Source organism: Globicephala melas, chromosome 10 (assembly GCF_963455315.2).
Source record: "Globicephala melas chromosome 10, mGloMel1.2, whole genome shotgun sequence".
NCBI lineage: Eukaryota > Metazoa > Chordata > Mammalia > Artiodactyla > Delphinidae > Globicephala > Globicephala melas.
In genome coordinates this window covers 16,288,071-16,312,161 of record NC_083323.1, presented here as the reverse complement: position 1 = coordinate 16,312,161, position 24,091 = coordinate 16,288,071, and the positions used below count along the sequence as shown (strand labels likewise).

At 43.7% G+C, this 24,091-nt stretch overlaps 1 long non-coding RNA gene across 1 annotated transcript in view; it reads left to right on the top strand.

The window, feature by feature from the left end:
- Positions 1–19,840, top strand: part of LOC138842823 (uncharacterized) — a 47,891-nt gene extending 28,051 nt beyond the window's left edge. Inside the window, exons 2-3 of the long non-coding RNA XR_011377750.1 lie at positions 8,537–8,688; positions 19,780–19,840. This is a non-coding gene — a long non-coding RNA (uncharacterized lncRNA). The remainder of the gene's footprint in view (positions 1–8,536; positions 8,689–19,779) is intronic.
- The last annotated feature ends 4,251 nt before the right edge of the window (positions 19,841–24,091 follow it).

Genomic DNA, 24,091 nt, shown 5'->3' with positions numbered 1-24,091 from the left:
TTTTAACTTAATATGTCCCTATGTCAAGAGATTTCCTTCAAATTTTGATTTTTTGAATGTGTGCATTATATTAGATTTATGGAACTATCTTTATTTTATCTTGTTATTGAATCTTTAGATAGCTTCCAAGGGGTGAATATTCTATATTTTCTTTGAGTTCCTCTAATTGCAAGGCACTAAAGTAATGGGGTTTTGGTGTGAGCATTGACAAGAGGATTGAAAATCAGGTGGGAATCCAGAGAGACAGGGGCCACAGTATGGTTGGAATTAGAGACCAGAATTGGATTCAGGATGGCTCTTGTGGTCGAGATTAAAGCTGGTTATCAATATCTATGGCTCTTCTCCTTGCAGGAACTCTGTGTAGATTGTACTTCTGTACTTTTCTACCTCTTGAGTTTAGACAATGACCACATGACTTGCTTTGGCCAATGAAATGTGAGAGGAATGAAATATGCCACATCCACGTGGAAGTATTCATGGGCAGTGTGTGATTCTCCACGTGCTCTTCCCATGCTGGAGTGAATGTGGTCGATACCCTGCCCCTTTCTCTCTTCCGAGGCTGGTGCTGTGTTGATCACTGAGTTACAGCTCCCTTCCTCTCCAGAGAATTGCCCTAAATCCCAGAGGAATTATTACACAGTCTCTCCTCCCTGAGGGACAGCCAGCTGTGAATGATCAGTTCATACTCACGAGCTCCTCATGGGACCAGGTGGAAGCTAGTCTCCACCACAGTCCATATCTTTGTTTAATTTGCTTTCCCTGCCTTATCCTGTTCCCTCACTCCCCTTGTCCAGAGAGAACTCTCTCAATAAATCACTTTCACAAGAATCCACAACTCAGGCTCAGGTTCTAGGCACCCACCCCAAGACACATTTCCCAGGTGACAGGTTGTGCAGCGTTGCAACCTCAGGTGAAGGACAGCACCCTGGAGAGTAGCCTGGACCCTCAGTGGACAGGTGTAAGTGAAGAGCAAGCCTTGTGACGTTAACACACCAAGATCTTGGGAATTATGTCTCTCCTGATTAATAGAGCATTTGAGATGGACCTTAGTAGCAGAAGTTTCTTGATCTTCCTCCTGGAGCTCATCAGCTGATGTGACTCAGCTACAGTCTCCATCTCTGCTTCCTTTTGTGTGTCTCGCTTCACTCACTGCAAACTAACTACCTCTTCCTCTTCTCTACCCTCTGCCTCCTCTTTCTCAATCTTCATGTCAGATGCCCCTTAGATGTGGCTTGGTTATTAATTCTCATGCTTCCTGGTCTACCTCATAGATGCTAGCTATTGCATTGGCTTCAGCTCCATTTCCAACCTAATTTTCTCTGTGTTTTCCAATTCTGGTTCCCAAGAGTGAGAGTCTGATTGGCCAACCTCATTCCTGGGCTTCTGGTAAGTCTCTGTCCTGGCTACCTTTTGGGTGGGGTCAGCCAAAGCATAGGCCCTGAGGTACATGGCATGGTTGTTTAGTGTTACCTCAGATTTCCCAGAAATGGAGACATTCTGACGTGGGTCTGTGACGTGAAACCGGACTGTGGTTCCAACAGGAAGATCAATAGCTTTTGATCTTACATTGAAGCACTTTCCTCTTTGGATTGCTTCTTTGTCACGGGAGTCATCCTCAAATTGGCAGGTAGAGGCAGAAGGGGCTAGAGACTCCTCTCTTGCCTGAGGGCGTTACCTCCTCCCACGAAAAGCCAACTGGGAACCAGGCATACTGGGACCCATAAGCACACCATGTGTCCTGTGCAAGCAGAAGTAGTCCTTACAGCTCACATGATAAAACGAGCCCAGATAAGGGTTTTGGAATAATGCCCAAGTGTCCAAATTGTGCTTAGAGCATCTCTTCTAGGAAGTGGGCACCTGAGAAAGCATTCCAAGGTTAGGGACTTTGTCCACGTGCCTTTTACCAGCAATATCGCTAACAATCATGGTCATGTACCTGCCTGCACCCATCCGTCCATTGAATCATTGATTATACAAATATTGGTGAGCGTCAACCATGTGCCTGGTGCTATTTTAGTTCCTGAGGGTATAGCAATTAACAAGGCAGACAAAAATCTCTGCTGTCATGGAGCTTACCTTTTTTTTTTTTTAACATCTTTATTGGAGTATAATTGCTTTACAATGGTGTGTTAGTTTCTGCTTTACAACAAAGTGAATCAGCTATACATATACATATACATATATCCCCATATCTCCTCCCTCTTGCGTCTCCCTCCCACCCTCCCTTTCCCACCCCTCTAGGTTGTCACAAAGCACCGAGCTGATCTCCCTGTCCTATGCAGCTGCTTCCCACTAGCTGTCTATTTTACATTTGGTAGTGTATATATGTCCATGCCACTCTCTCACTTCGTCCCAGCTTACCCTTCCCCCTCCCCGTGTCCTCAAGTCCATTCTCTACATCTGCATCTTTATTCCTGTCCTGCCCCTAGGTTCTTCAGAACCATTTTTTGTTTTTAGATTCCATATATATGTGTTACCATATGGTATTTGTTTTTGTCTTTCTGACTTACTTCACTCTGTATGACAGACTCTGGGTCCATCCACCTCACTACAAATAACTCAATTTCGTTTCTTTTTATGGCTGAGTAATATTCCATTGTATATATGTGCCACATCTTCTTTATCCACTCATCTGTTGATGGACACTTAGGTTGCTTCCATGTGCTGGCTATTGTAAATAGAGCTGCAGTGAACATGTGGTACCTGACTCTTTGAATTGTGGTTTTCTCAGGGTACATGCCCAGTAGTGGGATTGCTGGGTCGTATGGTAGTTCTATTTGTAGTTTTTTAAGGAACCTCCATACTATGCTCCATAGTGGCTGTATCAATTTACATTCCCACCAACAGTGCAAGAGGGTCCCCTTTTCTCACGGAGCTTACCTTTAATTTAAGAGACAGTCAGTCAGCAAACATGCAAACGATATGTCAGTTTCTGATAATGACTCCATGAAAAACTATGCAGGGTCAGGGGGCTAAGAGCAATGGAATTAGGGGTGATCTCTTAGATAGGATAGTCAGGGAAGGCCTCACTGAGAAAGTAAGATCTGAGCAGGCCTAAACAAAGTGAGGGAGGATCCAGTGAAAGACCTGGGATAGAAGAATACAGGGGAACAAAAGGTACAAATGCCCTGAATCGAGCATGCCTGGAGAAATACCCTGACACAGGAGCATGCCTTTAAAACCAAGGGGGTGGGGGGAGGGGGAGCACACAAGGCAGAGTGAGCAGCCTGTGTGAAGGCCCTGAGGCAGGAAGATACTTGGCATATTCAAGGATCCCGGCAGCTCCTCTTGGTGCAGTTCAGAGAGGCAAAGGAATAGTGAGTGAGTTATAGGCAGGCCCTGCGTAGCCCATGCTATGGATTTTATATTTTATTCTACTTGAAATAGAAACCGTTAAGGTCCATCAAACATTATTTTTTTTTTGTAGTTGCGTTGAGGGTTAGTGATGGCTCGGTGGGCTTGGGAGGGGTGATAGAAATGGAGAGAAGTACTTAGGACCAAGGTCCATTTTGGAAGTAGGATGGACAAGACTTGGTGATTGCTTGAACGTAGGAAGTAAGAGAGGGGTGACAAAAATGGTTCCTAGGGGTCTTTGGATAGCTAGTTGGGAGAGGTCATTTACCAAGAAGGGGCACTGTCATGGGGAAACAGCTTTGAGAGAGGAAAAGGACCTTAGTCAGGTTTGTAAACCACTACAATAGAGTGTTATTATTATTCCTAGTTGATGACAAGTAAACAGACTCGGGAAAGTTATTTCACTCGCTCAAGATCACATAACTAGCAAGCAAAGGAGTCTGGTTTCACATCCAAGTTCCTCTGATTAATACCCCAAATTGTGTTGTTTCCCTTAAAATTCTCACACAACCTCTTGAAAGAAAAGATCAGAGCATTCCCTGGAGCATAATAGAAACAGTGACAGCCAGAGAGGGCAGCCAGAGAAATGACACAAGCATCCCCTGTGTGGGCTGAAAAGGCCACACCAGAATAACCTGTAAACACCCAACTTGTGCAGCCAGGCCCTCCAAGACCAGGACACTGGAAGTCAACCACCAGACACAGCGATCCTGGCCAAGACGGCTTCTTCTCTCAAAACATTATTGGGGACCAAAGACTGTTGATTTAGAGCTGTGGTCTCCACACACGGTCCCTGGACCAGCTGCATCAGCAAAGGTTGGAAATGAAAATTCTCAGGCACCACCTCAGACCTACTGACCAGAAACTCTGGGATTGGAACCCAGCTCTCTGTGTTTTAACAAGCCTCCAGGAGATTTTGACAGATACTCAAGCTCGAGAGTCACTGAATTAAAGCATCTGGTTTCAACTGCTGTAAGTTTTCTCCTGTGAGCTGTCCTTGCCTGAATGAGTGCAGTATAATCCCATTAACAGGCCGAGTTTGGACGAACACAGAAGCTACTGCTGAAGCTGGATGGAAGCTCTCTTTTCCCCATCTGATTCTTGTACATAAATCCTCAGCCAGAAAGGAAATAGCCCTTTTTTTTTTTTTTTAACGGTACTGTTGTTTTGTGGCAAAGGAATGCTTTGCTAATTTTAGGAAGATGGCTTCAGTTATGGACAGGAAGTCTTGAGGGGAGGGGAAACTTTGTCTTGAATTTTTTTAAGTTGTGTTTCTTTTAGAAAAGAAAAAAACATTCCCAGAAAAGAAAACACCATTAACAAACCTCAGCTGACTGAGAAGAGGAGCCCTTGGGGGCCATTTGCCGAGTCCCCTGAGCTGCAGTTGAATCAGCCTGGAAGGCAATGGGCCTCAAGATTTCACTTTAGAAAGAGAATCTTTGCAGCTTCAATTGGCTTTGGGAGGAAGCATCTGGCTTCTTGGTGAGACTGATCCTTGAGAACATCCCTCATCCCCTGCCTCACCCAGGGTGTGGGGGCTCCTTGGATTTGGTCACTCCAAGTGTCATCCTGGTGACCAAGTACTCAGGACGGCCCCAAGCTTTACCGTTTCCAAAAGACTTCCACATGCCTCATCTTGTGTACTCTACAGAAAGTCAGGGAGAGCATACAATTTTCATTTCTCAAGTAAGAAGACAGAGACTTACAGAGGAAGAAAGTAGGCCTCTCAGATGACTAAAACACGTGAACCGTAGTTTTAGATATTGTACCTCGTTGAATTCTTGAAGTGAGAAGGAGTCTTGTTTTCGTTTTGCCGCTGAGGAAATTGAAGGCTTAGAAAGTAACAGTAACTTACCTAAAGTCCCAAAGTTAGGAAGTAGGGGAACATGACACAAACTCAAGGCTTCTGACACCCAGCCCTCTCCTCTGGGTCAGAGCTGAGTGCTTTAAAGTGGTCAGTCCGGGAGCTTATATGAACCTCATATTGATCTCCAGAAAAGCGAACATTTCAAAATAATTTCTTAAAATTCTGTTTATCCCGACAGGTGGCCTAGCTAAGAAAACATAGTTGGGCGAGTCCTCTCATTAGGAACGTTTGCTATAATAAGTACAGCACTCAGCAGCTTACTGAGGTAGATGTGGGTATGGAGAGAACAGGCTGAGAGGTGGGGTAGGGACATGAGGGAGAAGTTTTTCCCAAGGGCCTGAATCACCTGCACAGCCTCTGGCCTGCACTGGCCAGAGATTGTCAAACCCTAAAAAATCCCCTGAAAGGTGTAAGAGAAGTATCCCCTTTCCTTTCGGCACAGAAGCATTACCTGTGGCCATCCCTGCCATCGCACTGTGTGAGTCTCTAATGGTGTCGTCAGAGGAGGCTGCTGGGCCCAGGGAGAGGGTGGTTGGCCAAGAGGGTGGCACCTTCAGGCCACTTTTGGCAAGCCTGGATCAGCCCACACGTCCAGGTCTGGCAGGCAGGCCTGTTCAAGACCATCTGCCTTACATGGATTCAAACTGCCCACCCCTGAGGGTGTCTTCATTACTCTGGCTTCATGTGGGTTAGATCTGACCCACATGAGTCATTGGAATATAAGTGAGACCCTGTATATCACCTTCTGTTTATAAATGTTTGATGACATCCCATTGCCTTCAGGGTGAAGTCCACAATGGAATGGAAATGAGAAATTTCGAAATTCTAGCAGCAAGAAAGCTATCACTCAGTCATCATGGATTCTCTTTCCTTCATGATTGATTTGTTTAAAACATCCACCTTCCAGATGAAGAAAAAGAAGGAGGAGGAGGGGGAGGGGAGGAGGGAGGGGGAGAAGAGAGTGGGGGTGGTGGAGGATCAATTGAATAAATGCCCTGGCAGAAATCTGAAAATGAAAATGGCTTTTACTAGCAAGTTCTGGCTTTTTTGGTTGCAAGGAAAAGATTTTTTTTTTTTTTTGAGGAAATTAAGTCTGTATCAATCATCTTATACTATCTCTCAGCCTATGGGATTGGCTCAGAAATGAAACCGTGTCCCAAGTTGGGCCAATGAGATCTGAGGACATATTTTGTTGAGGCTTCTGGGAATGGAAAACTTTTGCTTGTAAGGGAGAGCTACTGAGAGAGCCGCTCCCTTGTCCCCTGGGAGTTGTCACATGTGGATTGGGGTAGTCATCTTTCTAGCTGGGGGACAGCGCCAGGCCACAGAGAAGGGCAAAGTCCAGTGAGTCACGCAGAAATGACCCAAGACCACTCTGGGTCTAATGATGTGACTCCTTCCCCGGCTCAGTGGTGAGGGCCCCGCGGGCGGGAGCTGGGTGGGCGTCACTCACATCGTCCAGCACGGTCGGCCTGGCCCAGCACCTGGCATGGAGGAGTGGCTTAGCTCAGGAGGTAGAGAATGAGCTGATGGATGGCAACTGAACCTAGGGTTTTCCCGGTGCCATCAGCTGGATTGCAAGCTTAATCTCGTGCAGGCAATACACGTCCCCAGCCGAAATTCAGGGACATGCAAATCAAATTTTGATGAAGAGACTTGGGTGTTGGGGAGGAAGATGGCAGGAAAGGACGGGGGTGGGTGAGTGCAAAGGGTCCCGGCTTCTGTGCAGTGCCCCAGACGGAATCACATGTATGAGGCTGTCCCTGCTAAGGACACGGTGTTCTCCTGTGGGCATGTGCACGCTGAGCCAGCGAGGCGCTTGGAAGGAGTCTACAAGACGCGTTAGACCTTTATTAGCTTAAGTACTTTACCAGAGTGCAGATTACATCCAAACCTGGAAGTTTTCAACAGCAAACTTGCAGTGGCTTTCCAAAAGCTTGAGGCTAGCCTTTCCTTCAGTCAAAAAGCAGCCTGTGCCAGTTAAAGCTGAGAACCAGAAAACAACCGTGTAGATTGTGAAACTTGTATTTGATGAGATTTTCATGCCTTTCTGCTATGCAGACATTCAGCAAGGCTATAGAGATAGGTCAAATACAAGCCACAGGCTCTGGCTCTTTCTGAATTAGTGGCTGCCTTATCTTAAAGGAACTTCAAGGTCCAATTGAAGACAACACTGAGCTAGATTTCACCTGAGCACTAATTTAACTTGGCCAAGATGCTTGGCCTCTCTGGGCCTATAGCCTCTCATGTATAAAGTGAGGGGTAGACCTAAACCAACACTGAGTTTCTCTGTATTGAGAAAAAGCATTACCTGAAATGAAAATCCAAGTAGCATTTAGAGAAAAAAGAGCATGGGATCTGGAGACAGCCTAGGATTCGAGACCCGGCTCTCCCACTCTCTAAATACATGAACTCAGTTTACTCACTGAATCTCAGTTTCATTATCTAGAAAACAGAAATAATCTCATTTTCATTATCTATGTTATGGGGATTTGGGGAAGGCTTCAAAGAGATGATGTACGCAAAGCAACTGACATGGAGTAGTCATTTAATAAAAGAATTAATTCAGCAAATATTTATTGAGCATATGCTATGTGCCAAGTAGCATGTGCTACTTAGCATGGTGAACAAACTAGGCATCGCCCTTACCCTCCTGGGCAGTCAGACAAAAACTTAGAAATCACATTTATGAATGTATAATTGCCATATTAGATAAGACCTAAGGAGAGTATTAGGGGGCTATGACACAGACAACTCTTTTTTTTATTTAGCAATGCCACGAAAGCCATCATTCACCAAAGGTCTCCCTCACAGCCCTTTTAATGGCTCATCAGGGAGAATGCATCACCCCAAACTAGATTTCCCATAGGTTAGTTTTCTTTGGGAAATGAGCTAATTTCACATGCAAACCATGCATAAAATAATGCAAGACTGTTCATGGGAGTGGGAGGCCAATCTTGGAACTGACGTTGCCAACCTCGTGTTCTTTCTGTCAAGGCTGCGTGACTGCTCATCTCAGCTGAGGTAGATTTGGTTAGTCAACACATCCTGCTACAGTCATCATCGATGAAGCTGTCTAACTACAAAGAATGAGGGCTTTCTGCCCAGTCTGACACCCACCTGGCACCAGGTGGATGCGGGGGCCCCAGGAGAGCCAGCCAGCTGGTGTTGATCCTGTCTGAGAGCTAAGGAATGGGAGAAACCCCACTCCGGTAGCACAGGAGTTTAGCTTTGTTAGGTGGGGAGTGTTTGGCATCCGAGAGCAGCTTGGACATGTTACCTCTAACCTCTGTGCCACTGTTTTCTCATTCACAGCCAAGAACAATCACAGCCGACCTGTGCATCACGCAGAGTTTTCAGTCACATCATGTGAGATGAACGTCTGCTGACTTCTTTCAAATCCGTCACTTCGCTTACACACATCTATAATCGTTCAAATCTTACCATCTCACATCTGGATTATTGAGGTAACCTGCTCACAAGTCTCTCTACTCTCAGTCTTGTTCCCAAATTCCTTCTAATCCAGTTATGGGATTGCTTCTAAGTTTAAAATATAAGTGATAGCCTATCGCTTTCTGCTTAAAAATATTTGATGATATCCTGCCGCTTTCAGGATGAGGTCCAAAATCTTCAGCATGGCATTTATGGCATACACTGTGAGTTGCCCACCCACAAGCCATTCTTCTCCTCCTCCATACCAGCAAAATCCAATTTGAGGTCTGGTTACAAGGTATTCAAACCAAGGGGATAAACTACGATTGTTCTAAGACAACTATGGTGATGTCATTTCTCTTCGGACTAAAGTAGGCATGTGACCAGTTCTGGTCAGGGAGATATAAAGGAAAGTTGACTGGGGCTTTAGTGAAAGACTATTTTCTTCTTGATCAGAGAGAATCATGTGAAAAGATGGCCCATTTTCTGTGTGACACTTGGGGCTATGGCAGCCATCTTGTGACTGAGCGGAGAGATGTTAAGATAACTAACTTATCCCAGGTTGCCTGGGATTTTCCCACGTTTAGCACTAAAAGTCCCATCTCCTGGGAAACCCCTCAGTCCCAGGATAACTGGGACAGTTGCTCACCCTAGGCCGTGTCACTGACATTCTGAGAAAGAAAAAACAAAATAATGTGAATACCTTAATGACCATCATTGAGCTGCTGAACCAACTCTGAGGTTACCTTTCTCAAGTCCTCTTGTGCAAGTTACCTAAATGCCTTCATCGTGTGTCTTGTAACTTGCAGCTGAAACTTGCAGCTTGAACATTTAAGGTCCTCATCATATGGCCCAGGCTGCCTTTCAAATGTGACTTCCTACCGTTCCTACCCTTCCCCAATACACTCCCAGTGTGGACTACTCACAATTCCCTGAGCTTACCATGAATCTGCACACCTCTGTGCCTTTGTTAATGTCATTTCCTTTTTCTGAAATTCCTTCTCTTCCTTCCATGTCTGAAAATTTCCTAAACTTCCTCCAAGGCCCATTTTACCAAGTTCCTTTTTTTTTTTTTTTTAAAAAATGCCTTTCCCTCCCCTACTCCATCCTCTGTGCTCTCATGGTTTTAGCAAGCAGAGAAACTCTTGGTTTATGTGTCTCTCATCTTATACTTTGAGTGTTTCAAGGGCAGGGATTATAACTTAATTTGTTTTATATCTATAATCCTTAACCTAGTATCTGCCACCCCTATCATGCTTGTCTACAGAATGAACGATAATGTTTATGAGATGAATAATTATATGGAATGATACGTTTGTTTTGAAAAAGCAAAGTCTTATGGAAAATGCAAAGTATTGCCCTTGTTTTCTAATGGGCTCTTCCCAAGAAACCTTCCCTGGAAAATGCTTATTCATATCGAGATTCCTCTTCCTTTGAATTCCCTTAACAACCACATTGTTACCAAGTCCACACAAGATGCCACTATGTACATTTTCAAAATATTGCTGACAATCATAGATGACTGGTTCCTGTATAACTCTTTATCTCCCTAATAAAAGAGTAAGGAAAGTGGCTTCCATCTGCTATGAAGGCCACCTAATTCTGAGCCTACTGCTCTAAACGAAGAAGTTTGGACCCTATAAATGTTGGCTGAGTAAATGCAATAAATGCTATATTCTGTTATTACATTAGGAATGATTTGGCTGCAAGTAATAGAAAAATCTACTAAGAGTAATTGTGGCAGAGAGAGCTAGCTGACCATTAAAGATTTGGATTTCCCTTCCATAGTAAAGAGTTGTTAAGCAGCTTTCTAGACAGGGACTTGGTTTCTCAGTTGCCTTGCATTGAGGTGGAGCTATATTTCTACCTATAAGCCATTGGAATATGACCTGAAAGATGGGTATCACTTTCCAGCCAAGAAGGTTAGGGAGGGTTTACCCACATTCTCATCTCCTTCAGCAATGACTTTGGAGGCCACAAGCTGAAGGTGGTAGCATCCTAAGCAGGAAGGAGCCTGAATTCCTGAGTTACCAGTTGAAGAACAACCCAACTAGGAAGAGCCTCATTGGATTTCGTTTGAGCAAGATATCAACCATGATTGTATTAAGACACTGAGATTTATGGAGTTGTTTTTACAGTATTTATATTTGTATTTATATTTATAGCATACACGGTCCTGATAAATACAGTGGCCTAAACAAATAGTATATCATTTTCTCAATAATAGAATGTCTAAAGATAGTTAGTTCCTTAGTTCTTTGCTTTTCATCTTGTGGCTCTTGCCTCATGGTCACAAGATAGTAATGGCTGCTCCAGGCTTTACATCATTGCACCAGCAGGGAAAGAGTCAAAGGGCTAGACTTTATGATTTTAATTCAAGTGGAAACTCCTAGCCAACTTCTCTTCCTGTGCCGCTTGCCAGAACTAGGTCATGTTGTCAACCCTAACTGCCGTAGAGGCTGGTCAAGGGACTATGTACCTTTGCCCATTTCTCTAGATGAAGACAGTAGGAGCGACTGTGGTAGGGAAGGGCTCTTTGGGCCAACTAACAACATCTGCCACAGTTTTTATTCCAATTTCCAATCATTTTATTTATAAAACTTGGCTGTATCTTCTAAGAATTCCTATTAACAAGGTAAGATTTATTGGCCAACCTGTTAGTGGAGGTGGTTTTAAGTTACTAAGTAAATTCAGAATACAGTTAGGTCCATAGCATTAATATGTCGTAAGGGCAAATTCATCCAGAGTGTGTGACAGGCATGAGAAAATACCACCTTGTGAATCAAAGCTGAGCTCCAGGAGGTCCTTGGGTTCCATAAACTCCAGTGCAATAGTACTATCACCCAGTCTCACTGTGCACCTCGCTACCTTCATACCTCTCTTTTTTTCATGCAGTTCCTCCATCCTGCAAGTGCCATTTTACTGGGCTCCAGAGGCCCACAATCCATGTAGACAAATCATTTCTCCTCTCTGGACGTCAGTGGACTCCTCCATTAAATAAGAGTTTGCATTGTCAAGATCCTTAAGGTTTCTTCCATCTCAAGCCTATGGTCCTTAGATTCCTTCAAAGATACTCATCCTTCAAGGCCAAGTTCAAAGGCTGCCTCCTCCACGAAGCATTCCTTGACTTCCAGCAACCAACTGCTGGAAGTCAACTGCTCTTTCTATGCTCTCTCAGTGCAACTAATTATACCATTTACTCTCCCATCATTTTACAATGGATGATTATTCATATGTCTGGCTTCCAATCAGATTGTAAACACTTTGAGAGGGGACTCCTCTCTTTAATTCCCAGTACTGCCTAGCAGAGCGACTTCCAAGTAGTAATTGCTGAATAAAAGACAACTGAATTGATTAATTAACTAATAAGTCAATTACAAAATATGGGGAATCACAAAATGCACTGATGCATTTAATGTTTCTTTAACGGATGAACTTTTTTTCAAACAAATTCTTAAGCAAAAGCTCGAAAGGAGAAGAGGAAGAGGAGCTGTTTGTTGGCTGAAGTGGACACGAGAGTCTAGGAGCCCAAGTGGACCAGCCTCCACCCTCTAGAGACCCCTGAGGCACCTCACTGTAGAGCACCCATAGGGCTCCGTGAAGCATAGTCTAGAAATGACTGCACTAGGAGACAGAGACCCGAGGAATCGGAGGATAAGGGTCCCAGCCGGAGTTTGGCTTCAATTTCATCATCAAATTATTGCTCTTGGCCTCAGTCTCCTAACCTGCAAAATAACAGGAATGGCAAATAAGTGACACCCACGTGACCATTTCTCTCTTGCCTTTTCCTGGCCTTTCTCTAGGATTCTTCAGAAGCGTTCTCAATGCATCACTGCTGGGACTCCCTAGCTAGCCATCTGAGTTGGTTTCACGTGAAACTGATTTGCCACCTTTGGGCTAACTCTATGATGCTTCAATTCTCTTTCAGGTCTAACATTGTCTAATTCTCATTTTTTAAAAAATCAGTTACTCCACTGGTGTTCCTGCTCTGTTATCAATGACACTGTTAAGCAAATTAAGCCCTGAAGGTATGTGTCTAGAGATTCCGTCCCCCAAATCAGAATGGGTAATTTAAGGCCAAACAAACTGGATCAGGCAATTTGAATCTGGTCTTGAGCAAGTGGTACCTTACAAATATGGACATAAGTGGATGACTACTAATTTCTTCTGATAGTCTAGGTTGAAGGATCCTGGGTCCAAGGAGATGGTGATGTGGATGGAAATTTTGACAAAAAGGGAAATAAAAATTTGCTGATGATTTTTACTCTGGTGATGAAAATACCTAGAGAGGCTATAGAGATGACTTTGAATCTCTGAAGGCCCATCTTACAGGGCTGGGAGTGGATTGTTTCCATCTGGTCACCAAGGGTAGAACTAAGATGGAGGGTGGCAGCTCTGTGATAGCAGAGGTTGCAGGCTGGTGGTCCATGGGCCACATTCACCTCCCCAAGAATATCTTGTCTGGTTCATACAGCCTTTATGAAATGTTTAACATAAAGCTAACTTTAAAACCTTGAAAATTGACGTAAAAATAAAATTTCCATCGGCTCTTAAAAATTCAAGGGATCTGGAAATACCATCCCTTGGGTGAGCACTTGGGGCTGCCGCCCTAGGTTCTGCACTTGGGGTGGAGGAGAGGCACCCCGTGGGGGGAGATGTCTCCACCTTACTCTTTGCTGAGAACTGAAAATGTATTAAAGTTATTAAGATGCAAATTCAGTTTGTAGTTTTGATATTTAACGAGTACAGCCTCCCTTCCAGTGGGACGCTTTGGACACTCCACATGAGTTAAGCTACCCCAGCCCCAAACGGAGCCCCAGGTCTGGCAAGTCTGGACCCATATTCCTGCAGGTCCAGTAGAAATCATCTGCTGGTGTGGGGGAGCAGCCGTCTGCTTTTGAAGGGCACCTCTTTTCCAGTTAATCAGCATCTTCCATGACCCCTTGTCTTTACCAGCACCATCTCCTTCATTTATCTTACCTGCCTCTGTAAACGTCTCAGTTTTTGAGCTCTGCTACAAGGAAATAGATTTGGGCTTCATATAAAGAAAAATGAATTGTTAACTATTTGTAAAATTTTAAAGTGGAACTTTAAGAATGAGATAGTGAGTTTCCCCATTCCCAGGGGCATGCAAGGACCACCCATAAAAGGGAAACCAACATGGTTGGAAGCTGGTTTAGAAGATGCTCTTTGAGGCCTCCTCACCCTTAAAAGGCACAACTCTGTGAGCAGCTGGTGGCAAACAGGACTTGTTCAAGGCTGAGCACGCAGGAAGAGGCCTGAGAGCTACAAAAAAATAATTGTCACATTAATTCAAGGTTGGGTCCAAAACCATCTGGCAACTTTCTCCAAAGCAGGAAGAAAAATTTTAAGTGTTCACTAGACTTGAAAAATAATCAGCATTTATTCCAGGAAAAATAATATCTTTCACTTGCTCAGTGACGTGTGGTTTGAAGTGCACCTTGACATACATTATCCGAGTCCCTCTTCATAAAGCTACCAGAGGAGAGTTGTGTGGATAAGAGTAATCCAATTATACAGATGGAAGTGGAGGTCCAGGAAAATAGTATCTTATACTCAAGAAGTAAACAGCAATCAGGACCTATATCTAGGTCTCAGCACTCCTTGGCTTTTACTGTCCCAATTTTATCTCACAGCAGCAAATCTCAGAGTCAGGAAACCAAAAAAAAGCATCTAAGGCTCACCAGCCAACCTCCCTTCCTCATGAGCTTCCACTGGAGGGATTCTACTGATAATCTACAGAAGCAGGGCCGCTCAATGCTGCAGCCCAACAGCTTTTCCATTGGCCTCACTTAGACCTTCTTCCCTTGACAAAAGCCCGATTCTTCTTCTGCTTTGGAGAGGATGGACAGGTGGCCGCCATCTTCCCCAAAACTGCTTCTCATAGACCTGAAGTCTGTTATTAAGCTGACGCTCCATCTTTTTCATCTCCAGACAAAATAATTGACTTAACCTTTCCCCCAAATGACAAATACCCTCTTGAGTATTAAACACCCTTTTCGTATAAATGGAAAATTCCAGAGCGCCCACTTAACGAAACCCTCTTCTTTAAAAGCTCCCCCTTTCTAAAAGCAGTAGGGCTTTTAGCCAGCGAGCTCTTTAAGTAGTCCATTAGTATTCTGAAAGAATCAGCAGGAAATACAATTAAACCTTTGACCTCAGGTCTGAGTGAGAGCTTTGAAGAGAAGAGAGTGGCCAGGCCATGAAGTCAGGTCAGTCTGTTTCTCTCACTCCTCGGCCCCAGGCATGGGATCCCAGCCCTAGGGATCCTAGGGCTGTCTTGGGACCCCCTCCTCCTGCCTCTGGCCTCATCTGACTTCACATCCTGAAGTCCATTGCTGGCAATATCTCAAGGAAGTTACATTTGCTTGACGATAATTCTTGGACCACAGACACGTCGCTTCTTTATTTACCACAAAAGGGACTTACAAAGTATTTAAACTATTGTGACTCAAACCATTTTTTCATCCGGCTTATGGTAGTTAAACTACATTTCCTTCAATATAAAAGAGAATAAACATTACTATATATTTTTGAATGGTTATTGTGAGACTTACATGAAATGAAGCTTATGAAAGTCCTTTAGAAACTATGAGGTGCTTTGTGAATGTCCAAGAATATTAACATTGCCATCTCAGCCACTCTTACGATGGTCCCCTAGCCAGCAGGTCCCCACGGGGATGAGAAGGACAATGTCTGCGTTAAACCTGGTCCAAACTAGGACACTGGTGACATGGGCGGAGCTTCCTGCGTCTCGCTTTTGTTTGTGCACACCTGCCGTCTCAGACATCTGACATCAGTGTAAATAGGCCTCTCGTAGGAATTGCCTTTGTCACTGCACCTGCCGGTTCCAATTTACTTGCTGTGATCAGAGCCCACGGCTCTTGACGGCTGTTCAGAGTCTGAAGGCACAAAAGAAAGCCTCTCCCTGGGGCCCATTTGTTTCTGTGCTGAGATGCCCCAGTGGGTGCTTATTCATAAATGGGGCATTTGGAGACCCCCAGCTTGCTTTTCCATCTCGCGCCTTTGCCAAGGTCCTTGGAGTCTGATGTCTGAACAAGAAGCTGCTTTTTTTTTCCTTTAATTACTTGGTCTGGAACTGGATGTTTCCCTTTGTGCAATATTTAGGGAAGATCCTCTATCAATTTGTAATATACCATTTGAAAGAAAAAAGACAATTTTTTGCTGATAAGCCAAGCCAGATGTAAATAGACATCTCTTTGTAAATATAAGTAAAGAGATAAAAATCTATTCTTACCTATAATAGACTGATTGCATTATTGAGCCCAATTCTTTATTCTTCCTTCCTGCGACTTTGGAGCCCCTCCAGTAAAGACAGAGTATATTTCTCTATCCCTGGTGACACGGTTAAACGAATAAGGGAGAAGGGAAGGTGGACCTACATCTTCAGGGGCCTTGTGTGTTTCAATTAGCCCTTGAGCTTCTACCGCTGCCAGGTGAAGAACATGCCTGAGCTGTCTGGATCCCAGGAGGGGTATGAGAGACATGTGGAGCAGAGCTGCCCCAGCTTAGCAGCAAACTCTGATCCACGGAGCCCGCCACTCCATCTGCAGACACATGAGAGAGCCCAGCCAAGATCATCTCACCCCCAGACGACCCACAGACACACAAAGTATAATAATACATGACTGTTGTCTTAAGCTACTGGGTTTTAGGCTGATTTGTCACATAGCAATTGCTAATTTCAACATTGTCAATGACAAAATCTCCGGAGAATTCAAAAAATTCAGCTCTTCCTAAAATAAACTTAATGTTAAAAAAAAGAAATGTTAGGAAATACATTAAAGTTTCCCTCATTACAGGAAAAAATCAAGTCATTACAGAATACTTAGAAAATATAAGAAAAAGAGAGAAAAAAGAACAATCAACCATTCTTTAATCCTGAGAAAATCAACAGCTATTCACATTTTGCTATCATCTTTTAAAACCCAAAATGGTTTTGTTACTAAGTTTAAAAACAATAGCAATAAATCACAAAGGAAAATATCAATAGATTTGAGTGAATAAAAATATAATATGTCCGCATGTTTAAAGGGAATACTAGAAAATGAAGAGCAAGAGAAATGGGAGAAAATATTTATAAGACATATGACAAAAGTGTTAATATCTTTGGCGCATAAAGAGTTCATCTACATTGAAAAGAAGAACGTGTGATCCTAAAAGCTAGATAGCCAAAGGGCCCAACTAAAACACTGACAGAAAGATGCTTATGAGTAAACATAATGTGGGAAAATATCCAACTTTATATGCAAACAATGAAATAGAAATTTAAATGACGCTGAAACGTTACTTTCCTATGACATTAGAAAGCAAAATTTATACTTATGGTGGGAGGTAGTAGGGTGTAATAAATACACGTATTATTGGTGAAATGGTAAATATATACAATCCTTAGGGAAATAAATGTCTTATAAGCCTAAAAATATGCATGTTTTTGACCCAGTAATTTCACTTATGGGGATCTATACTAAAGGCGTAATACTAAATACAGTTAAAGCTTTCTGCATAACTGGCCAATTGTAAGGCAATCTTTAAGTAAATTGTGATACCCCCAATGATAGTATAGTATGCAGCTACTAAAATAGGGAGCATGAGACAGTTTAATAACTTAGTAAAAATGCTTACATTTAATATCAAGTGAAAAATCACCACTAAATTATACATGGAATGTAATTAAAATTGCGTGCAGTAAAAATCTCGAAAGAAATACACCAAAATGCTCATAGCAGTTTGTTTTGTTTTGTTTTGGATCATGGGACAATGAGCCACTTGTAATTTGTTTCCATCTTTGTTCAGTCCAACTTAAACATTTTATCAACCCAGGGCAGACCTCACATTGGCCCTTTGAGCCTGTGCCCCAGAAGAGTGGCTCTTGATGCCATGTTCAGGAGAAGTCCAGAAAAACACTAGCAATTCTAGCAATTCTTGCTCCATGACACAGTGACACCTGCAATTAAATTATTTTCCTAAAAATGTATCTTCCACTTTGACCCCAGATTTGGTCCTTAGCTGTTCGGTGCCTGTCGTAGTGAGAATTCTCTAGAAGTGGATCCTAAGATAAGGATTCTTGTGAAAGCAATGTATTGAGGGAATGTTCTTGGGAGGAAGGAGTAAGTAGGTTAGGGCAGGGGAAGGAAGCTGGAGCGAGGGATGGGCTTCAGCCTGGTGCCGGGAGCTCTGGAACAGGACTTACAGCCCCGCATCTCCGTGCCCAGCAGTCACGACGTTCTGGCTCTCCTCCCCTCTCCACCCTCATCTTCAGAGTGGATGTCACCTGTTTAGCGAGGCCCTCTCCCTGGAGAAGGAGGCAGCTGAGGCATGTCAGCAGCAGAGGAGTGGGTACGGGGGCCCTGGGATGGACACCAACCTCAATCCGACAGCACCTCTCTCCCATCTTTCCTGTTGCCCACTCATTGTTGACCTTGGCCTTTTGGGATCTGGACCACATTGAGGGCTGAAATTCCTTTGTCTCTTGGCTTCCAATCGTCTCTGCCAAGTCTCTCTGACGCAAAGTATGATAATAAGGACATCTTACAAGAAGCCAGGCTTAGAAAAACCTGGGACTGTGTAATTCAGGAGGGCAGTGCAGCACGGTCTCCCCATGGAGAGGCCCTAACCCAAACCTGTGGCAGCATGGGCCAGGGTCCTCAGTCCAGCCTGTGTGTCCTTACTTAGACCTGAGCTCAGGGCATGGGCCTTCTAGAGGCTAGGACCATCTAACCGGGGACGTGATGGTGACCACATTGGCTAAACAGAAAGAATCGGGAAATGTTATTTTCGAAAGCATGCAAGGAGTAGGAAAAAAAACTGGTGACTCAGATCTACTGATCCTGCTGGTGAGTTTTCCAGCCATCTGTTATCTCTTCCAGGAGCCACCATTGAATGATCTGTAAATATTTCCCGAGGACCAGAAGGGTAGGGGAGAGGAGAGTTTTCTAGGTCAATCAGTCACGAGTAAAGGTGAAATCACAGATGTACACAGAGTGTCTGCAGGCGGTGAGAGGTGGAGCTGCCTGGGAGAGCAGAGCGCTCAGTCAGCAGGGAGTATTGTTGATGGAATCTCCTTAAGCTTGGATTTATCCTGCAATGAGCTGGAAACGATGCTTCCGTGGACAAGACCATGCGAGACAAAGCATTATAAATGCAGTATAAATGTATTCCTGGGAATGCGTTTATCAAATTTTTAAAATCAAAACATTTTCAACTTATGCCTTTGCCCGTCAATATCTGATGCCCCTTTCTCTATTCTCCAAGTATGTAGCTCATTTTATATTGTATTAGTTGACCTCATTAGGGAAATATGTCCCCAGTCAGATTGGAAGTTACGAGAATGATCTTCTTTAGATTCCAAAAAACTGGCAATATATGTTTAATTCATTAATTAAATGAAACCTCGTTTTCCTTCTATAACACCTCTGCCAGAAAATCGTTCAGTGTCTGATTGCGTTATACCTTACCCTACGAATGCATCCTGCATTTCACAAGCCCATTCCTGCTGTTTTATCCTTCCTCCTCCTCTGTGTTCCAAGGGGCTGAATTCACTTGATGTTTTGGTCTTGAATTCTAAAAAAGTCTAGCTACTGCTCTTCCGGCCAGGGAAGACTATTGAAAGTGTTACTCACAAGGGTCTTTGCTGAATTACGGGACCCTGGACCTGCAATTTTCCGGGCAGAGTTTCTGTAACCATGGCAACTATGCAATTACTAATGCCGTTAATCGTGATGATACTGGTTATTGGTCATTTACTCTCTGACTGGCATTGTGCTAAGCGCTTCACGTATATTTTCTCATTTAATTTTTCAGCCACGCTACAAGCAAAGTGTTATCATTGTTCCTATTTCCCAGAAAAGGAAACTGAGACTGAGAGAGGTTTGGTGATTTGCTCAAGGTCACAATGTTAGTCAGGGAAAGGAGACAGAGGCTAGTCAAAAGACAGCGCAAACATTTGAATCCAAGTCCGAGTGACTCCAATCGCTACGTAGTGTTTGGTCCCACCATCACAGGCACTCACAGTTACTGAAAGTTTATGACGTCCGGGCATTGGGCTCAGTGCTAATGTAAGTTATCTCATTTAACCCCCAAAGGAAGCACAACCGGAGGGAACGGCTGGATTGTGATGCAGGAAGGAGGATGCAGGAGAAACGGAGCCGAGTGTCAGGTACGAGGGGACTTCGGGGGCCACCAGAGGAAGATGCGACCATAGTATCAGGGACTGGGGGAGTGGAGTAGGCTGGGATGTGAGGCACGAAATGAGTCGGAGTGAGTAGTTTGGGATGAGGATGGAGAAGACTCCCGAGCGTGCTGGAGCCCACTTTCATGTGCTACTGAGGGCAAACGGAAGCAAGATGGATCCATTCAAAGGGCGGGGCTGTAGCAGCCCCACGGCGACATCCCCTGCTAGCTGCAGCCCTCACGCTCTCTCCTTTCAAGGACTGGCTGGATGCCACACACCTTCACAGTACGCTCTTCACTTCATGAGACTGTGCATGGGAGGGGTGTCAGGGTAGAGCAGAGCCAACACTAATTTGGAGTCCAGAGACCCTAAGTTCCTCTCCTGGTTCAGTCTCCTACCAGCTGTGGCGTGTTTAGGAAACTAATTTATCCTCTCTGAACCCTGGCTTTTCAATGGAAAAAATGATGCCTACAACCGTAGGGTACTTGAGTGACTAAATGAGGTACCATACAGGAAGCATTTAGCCCAATGTGCACTTAGAAGGCATTTAATAAATATTAACCTCCTTCTCCATCTGTCCTTCTACAACTCCCTTTTTCTTTCTGTCCTTCCGTTGTTTCATACACTTGATTCTATATCTCCAACTAAATTGTGAATTCCTTCAGGGCAAGGACTAAGTCTTTTATTGTCTTGGTTTTTTCATTCATTCATTTATTCATTCATGCAACATGTACTCTGTGTGAAGCACAGTTTACCCAGAGTTGATATTATGGCTTCGATCACTTGTTAAAAATATGAATAATACATGATCGATATTTTTTTAAATAAAAGATCCTTCACAGGCAACCGAAGTGTGAGGCTATGTCAAACTCAGTTTATACATCAGAAAAATGTTACATGGGAAGGGCTACTGAGTGTGTGACATTGTCAAACATTGGATCAGCACAGTGAACAGTGAAAAGGAACAATTCCCAGAAGGTTTCTCATTTCCCTCAGTTATTGAAGACATTGCCTTAACCTCCACCCTTGGCATCAATCACGCCTGCCTTTCACACATTTTGGAGGAGTAAATAGTTCAATCAGTGCCATATATCAGCTTGTCAAATTTTTAAATTAAAAAAATATTTTCCAATTACAAGAGCAGTTCATGTTCACTTACACAAATATTTTAATACAAATAAGAAAAAAGAAGATGCATTTAAAACATTTCTAATCATTCCACATAGAGGTACCTATTGTTAACACTTTGATATAAATCCTTCTAGATTTTTGAAATGTGCGTGGGATCGTATTACATATGCCTAAAATAGGATTATACTATGTAATATTAGTTTGTCTTTCATCACTTTAATTTCCACTTTGGATTGCACCAATCTCTATTTGTTTATCAAAAAGAAGAAAGAAGGATTTTCATATTAAAGTGAAGTCAAGCATGGCAGTGTTTATGTGACTTGAGTTCTTGGCTAAAGCTTCTGTCAGCAAGAGTCTGTCCTCAGGCAGAGAGAGGAAGGTGTGTGTGTACTTTAAACCTCCCTCCAGGTGTGGTCCCATTGCCCATACTATTTCTCTGACATCCTAGTTCATTCTAACTTGTTTTCTCCCTCTCTCCCCCATTGTTGAACTTTCTTCTCTCTGGGCCTGCTAAGGGTTACAAGGATGTTAGCAGTGTCACCTCAAGAAGAGGTCAAGTCTATCGAGATCCCTGTTGTCCAAGCACGCCGCCTGCAGCCCTTGGCTGACACGTACCGCAGATGGCCCGGCAGGGGTGGATGGCGTACTGTACAAGAGAAGGGGCCAAGCCAAGGACATTGGGTTCTGCCTAGAATCAAATCCCATTTAATGGCGAATTCTGCAGTTTGAAAGTTTGAATAGGATGGTACTTTAAAAAGAACTCCGGCTGGTTAAATTTAGAGCCTGAAAAAAAATTCCAGTCTAATAACATGTTCTGGCTTGGGGCCAACCACATCCTTTAGACTGGGCAGCTGGATGAGTTTTCATTCGCTCTGGGCTGCCGCTCCATGCTGACTCGGAGGCAGGCCATAAGCATCTTCACTTGAGTTGGCCTGGGTGGGACAGGGCCACTTAACGAGATGAGCAGCTTCCTTTGTGTCTCTGGCTGTTAAAGCAGCCTCGTGCTCGCTGATGCATTTTCAGAGGTGGATTGTGCAAGAAAGAGTGCTATTTTTGTAAATGGTTTGGCCTCTTCAGTCACTAGCCTGGCATTTCTCCTCATGCCCCACCACATCCATCCACCCCTTCTTTTGTTTGTAAACTGTTTGCAAAAGAAAGTCCGAAGAAGGGTCCGTGCTCCCGGCATCTTGTGTTATTGCCGACAAGGAATTTCTTTTGTTTATGTTTATCGACTCTACTAATAGGTATTTTCAGACTCTTAGCAGTATCTTCCTAATTCTCCCTAGTCTCTTAACTCATCAGAGCACATGGCCAGTTCCAGACCCTTTTATAGCTTAGTTCTATTCAAAGTACAAGTCAGCCAGTGTTTCAGAGTGCCTTCTATGGGCAAGACCCTCTGCCAGGTACCTGGGTGAAGGAGAGTAGGAGAAACTCCCAATCTCAGGGATTCACAAGCTGACTACACCAAGCCCTTTGCATATCCTTCCAGGCTGAACTAGTTGCCCCTTCTACACCTGCGCCAAGATTGCTATACTTCCTGATCAACTGCAGTGACTGGGCACTGCAGGCTTTGCACGTAGTAATTCCAAGTTTCCCAGCATCCTTGAGGTGGAAACATTATCAATCCCATTTCATAGATGAGCACACTGGGGCTCAGAGAGTGAGAAATGTAACCAAGAGAACACAGTTAATAAGCGGCAGAGCCAGATCAAACACAGGTAAACTGACCCCAAGGTCAATGCTCTTTACCATGACATTATAGCCCCTGCTAGCGCAGAAGAGAAGAGGGAGAGAGAAATGAACTCTAAAGTGTGTGAGTGTGTGTGTGTGTGTGTGTGTGTGTGTGTACAGAGTGGGTGGTAGTGGGGGGAGCTGGACAGCCTAGTAAAGGAGATAAGATTGTTTATTTTTTTATTTTTCTAAGGTTCTCCCTTCTCCCCTGACCCCAGGGATTTTATTCAACCTCCCAGATCAGCCGACCATTGGGACAGTCAGTGCTGTATGCTGGGGGAAGGCCTTGGGAAGGCCTTGTCCTCTAGAAGTACTGCCTAGCCTGGCTGCTCCAGGATTTCCCAAGCTCGGGCTGCGGCAAGATGTCCACACACATGCCCACACCTTTGCCTTCCGTGAGTGTGGGTCTGCCTAACTTGTGTTGGGGGGTGTCCCTTCACAGAGGCACTTGCTCCAGGTAGTTTGGCTCCTTACGGAATCTGGACCCCTTCGTAGGATCACTGTTCAGTAGTGGTTAGGAGGAGACAGTACCTGGCTAAGCCAACCAGGCTAGAATGTTCTGGAAGGTAAGAATTGGTGGAGGGAGAAGGAAGGAACATTGAACTTTCCACATTATGCCCGCGTGTATCATCTGAATTTTTAAAAAATTGAAATGTAGTTGATTAACAATCTTGTGTTAGATTCAGGTATATAGTAAAGTGATTCAGTTATATTTTTTCAGATTATTTTCCATTATAGGTTATTACAAGATACTGAATTTAGTTCTCCGTGCTATACAGTAAATCCTTGCTGCTTATCTATTTTATGTATAGTAGTGTGTATTTGTTCATCTCTTACTCCTAATTTATCCCTCCCTGACTTTCCCCTTCAAAAACCATAAGTTTGTTTTCTATGTCTATGAGTTTGTTTCTGTTTTGTATATAGATCCATTTGTATTATTTTTTAGATTCCACATGTAATATTTGTCTTTCTCTCTTACTTACTTCACTCAGTATGATAATCTTTAGGTCCATCCATGCTGCTGCAAGTGGCATTATTTCATTCTTTTTTATGGCTGAGTAATATTCTAGTGCGTGTGCGTGTGTGTGCGTGCGTGCGCGTGTGTATACACCACATCGTCTTTACCCATTAATCTGTCGATGGACACGTAGGTTGCTTCCACGTCTTGGCTATTGCAAATAGTGATTCTATGAACATTGGGGTTCATGTATCTTTTTGAAGTAGAGTTATCATTTTTTTGGAATATATGCCCAGGATTGGGATTGCAGGATCATATGGTAACTCCATTTTTAGTTTTTTTTAAGGAACCTCCATACTGTTCTCCATAGTGGCTGCACCAATTTACATTCCCACCAACAGCG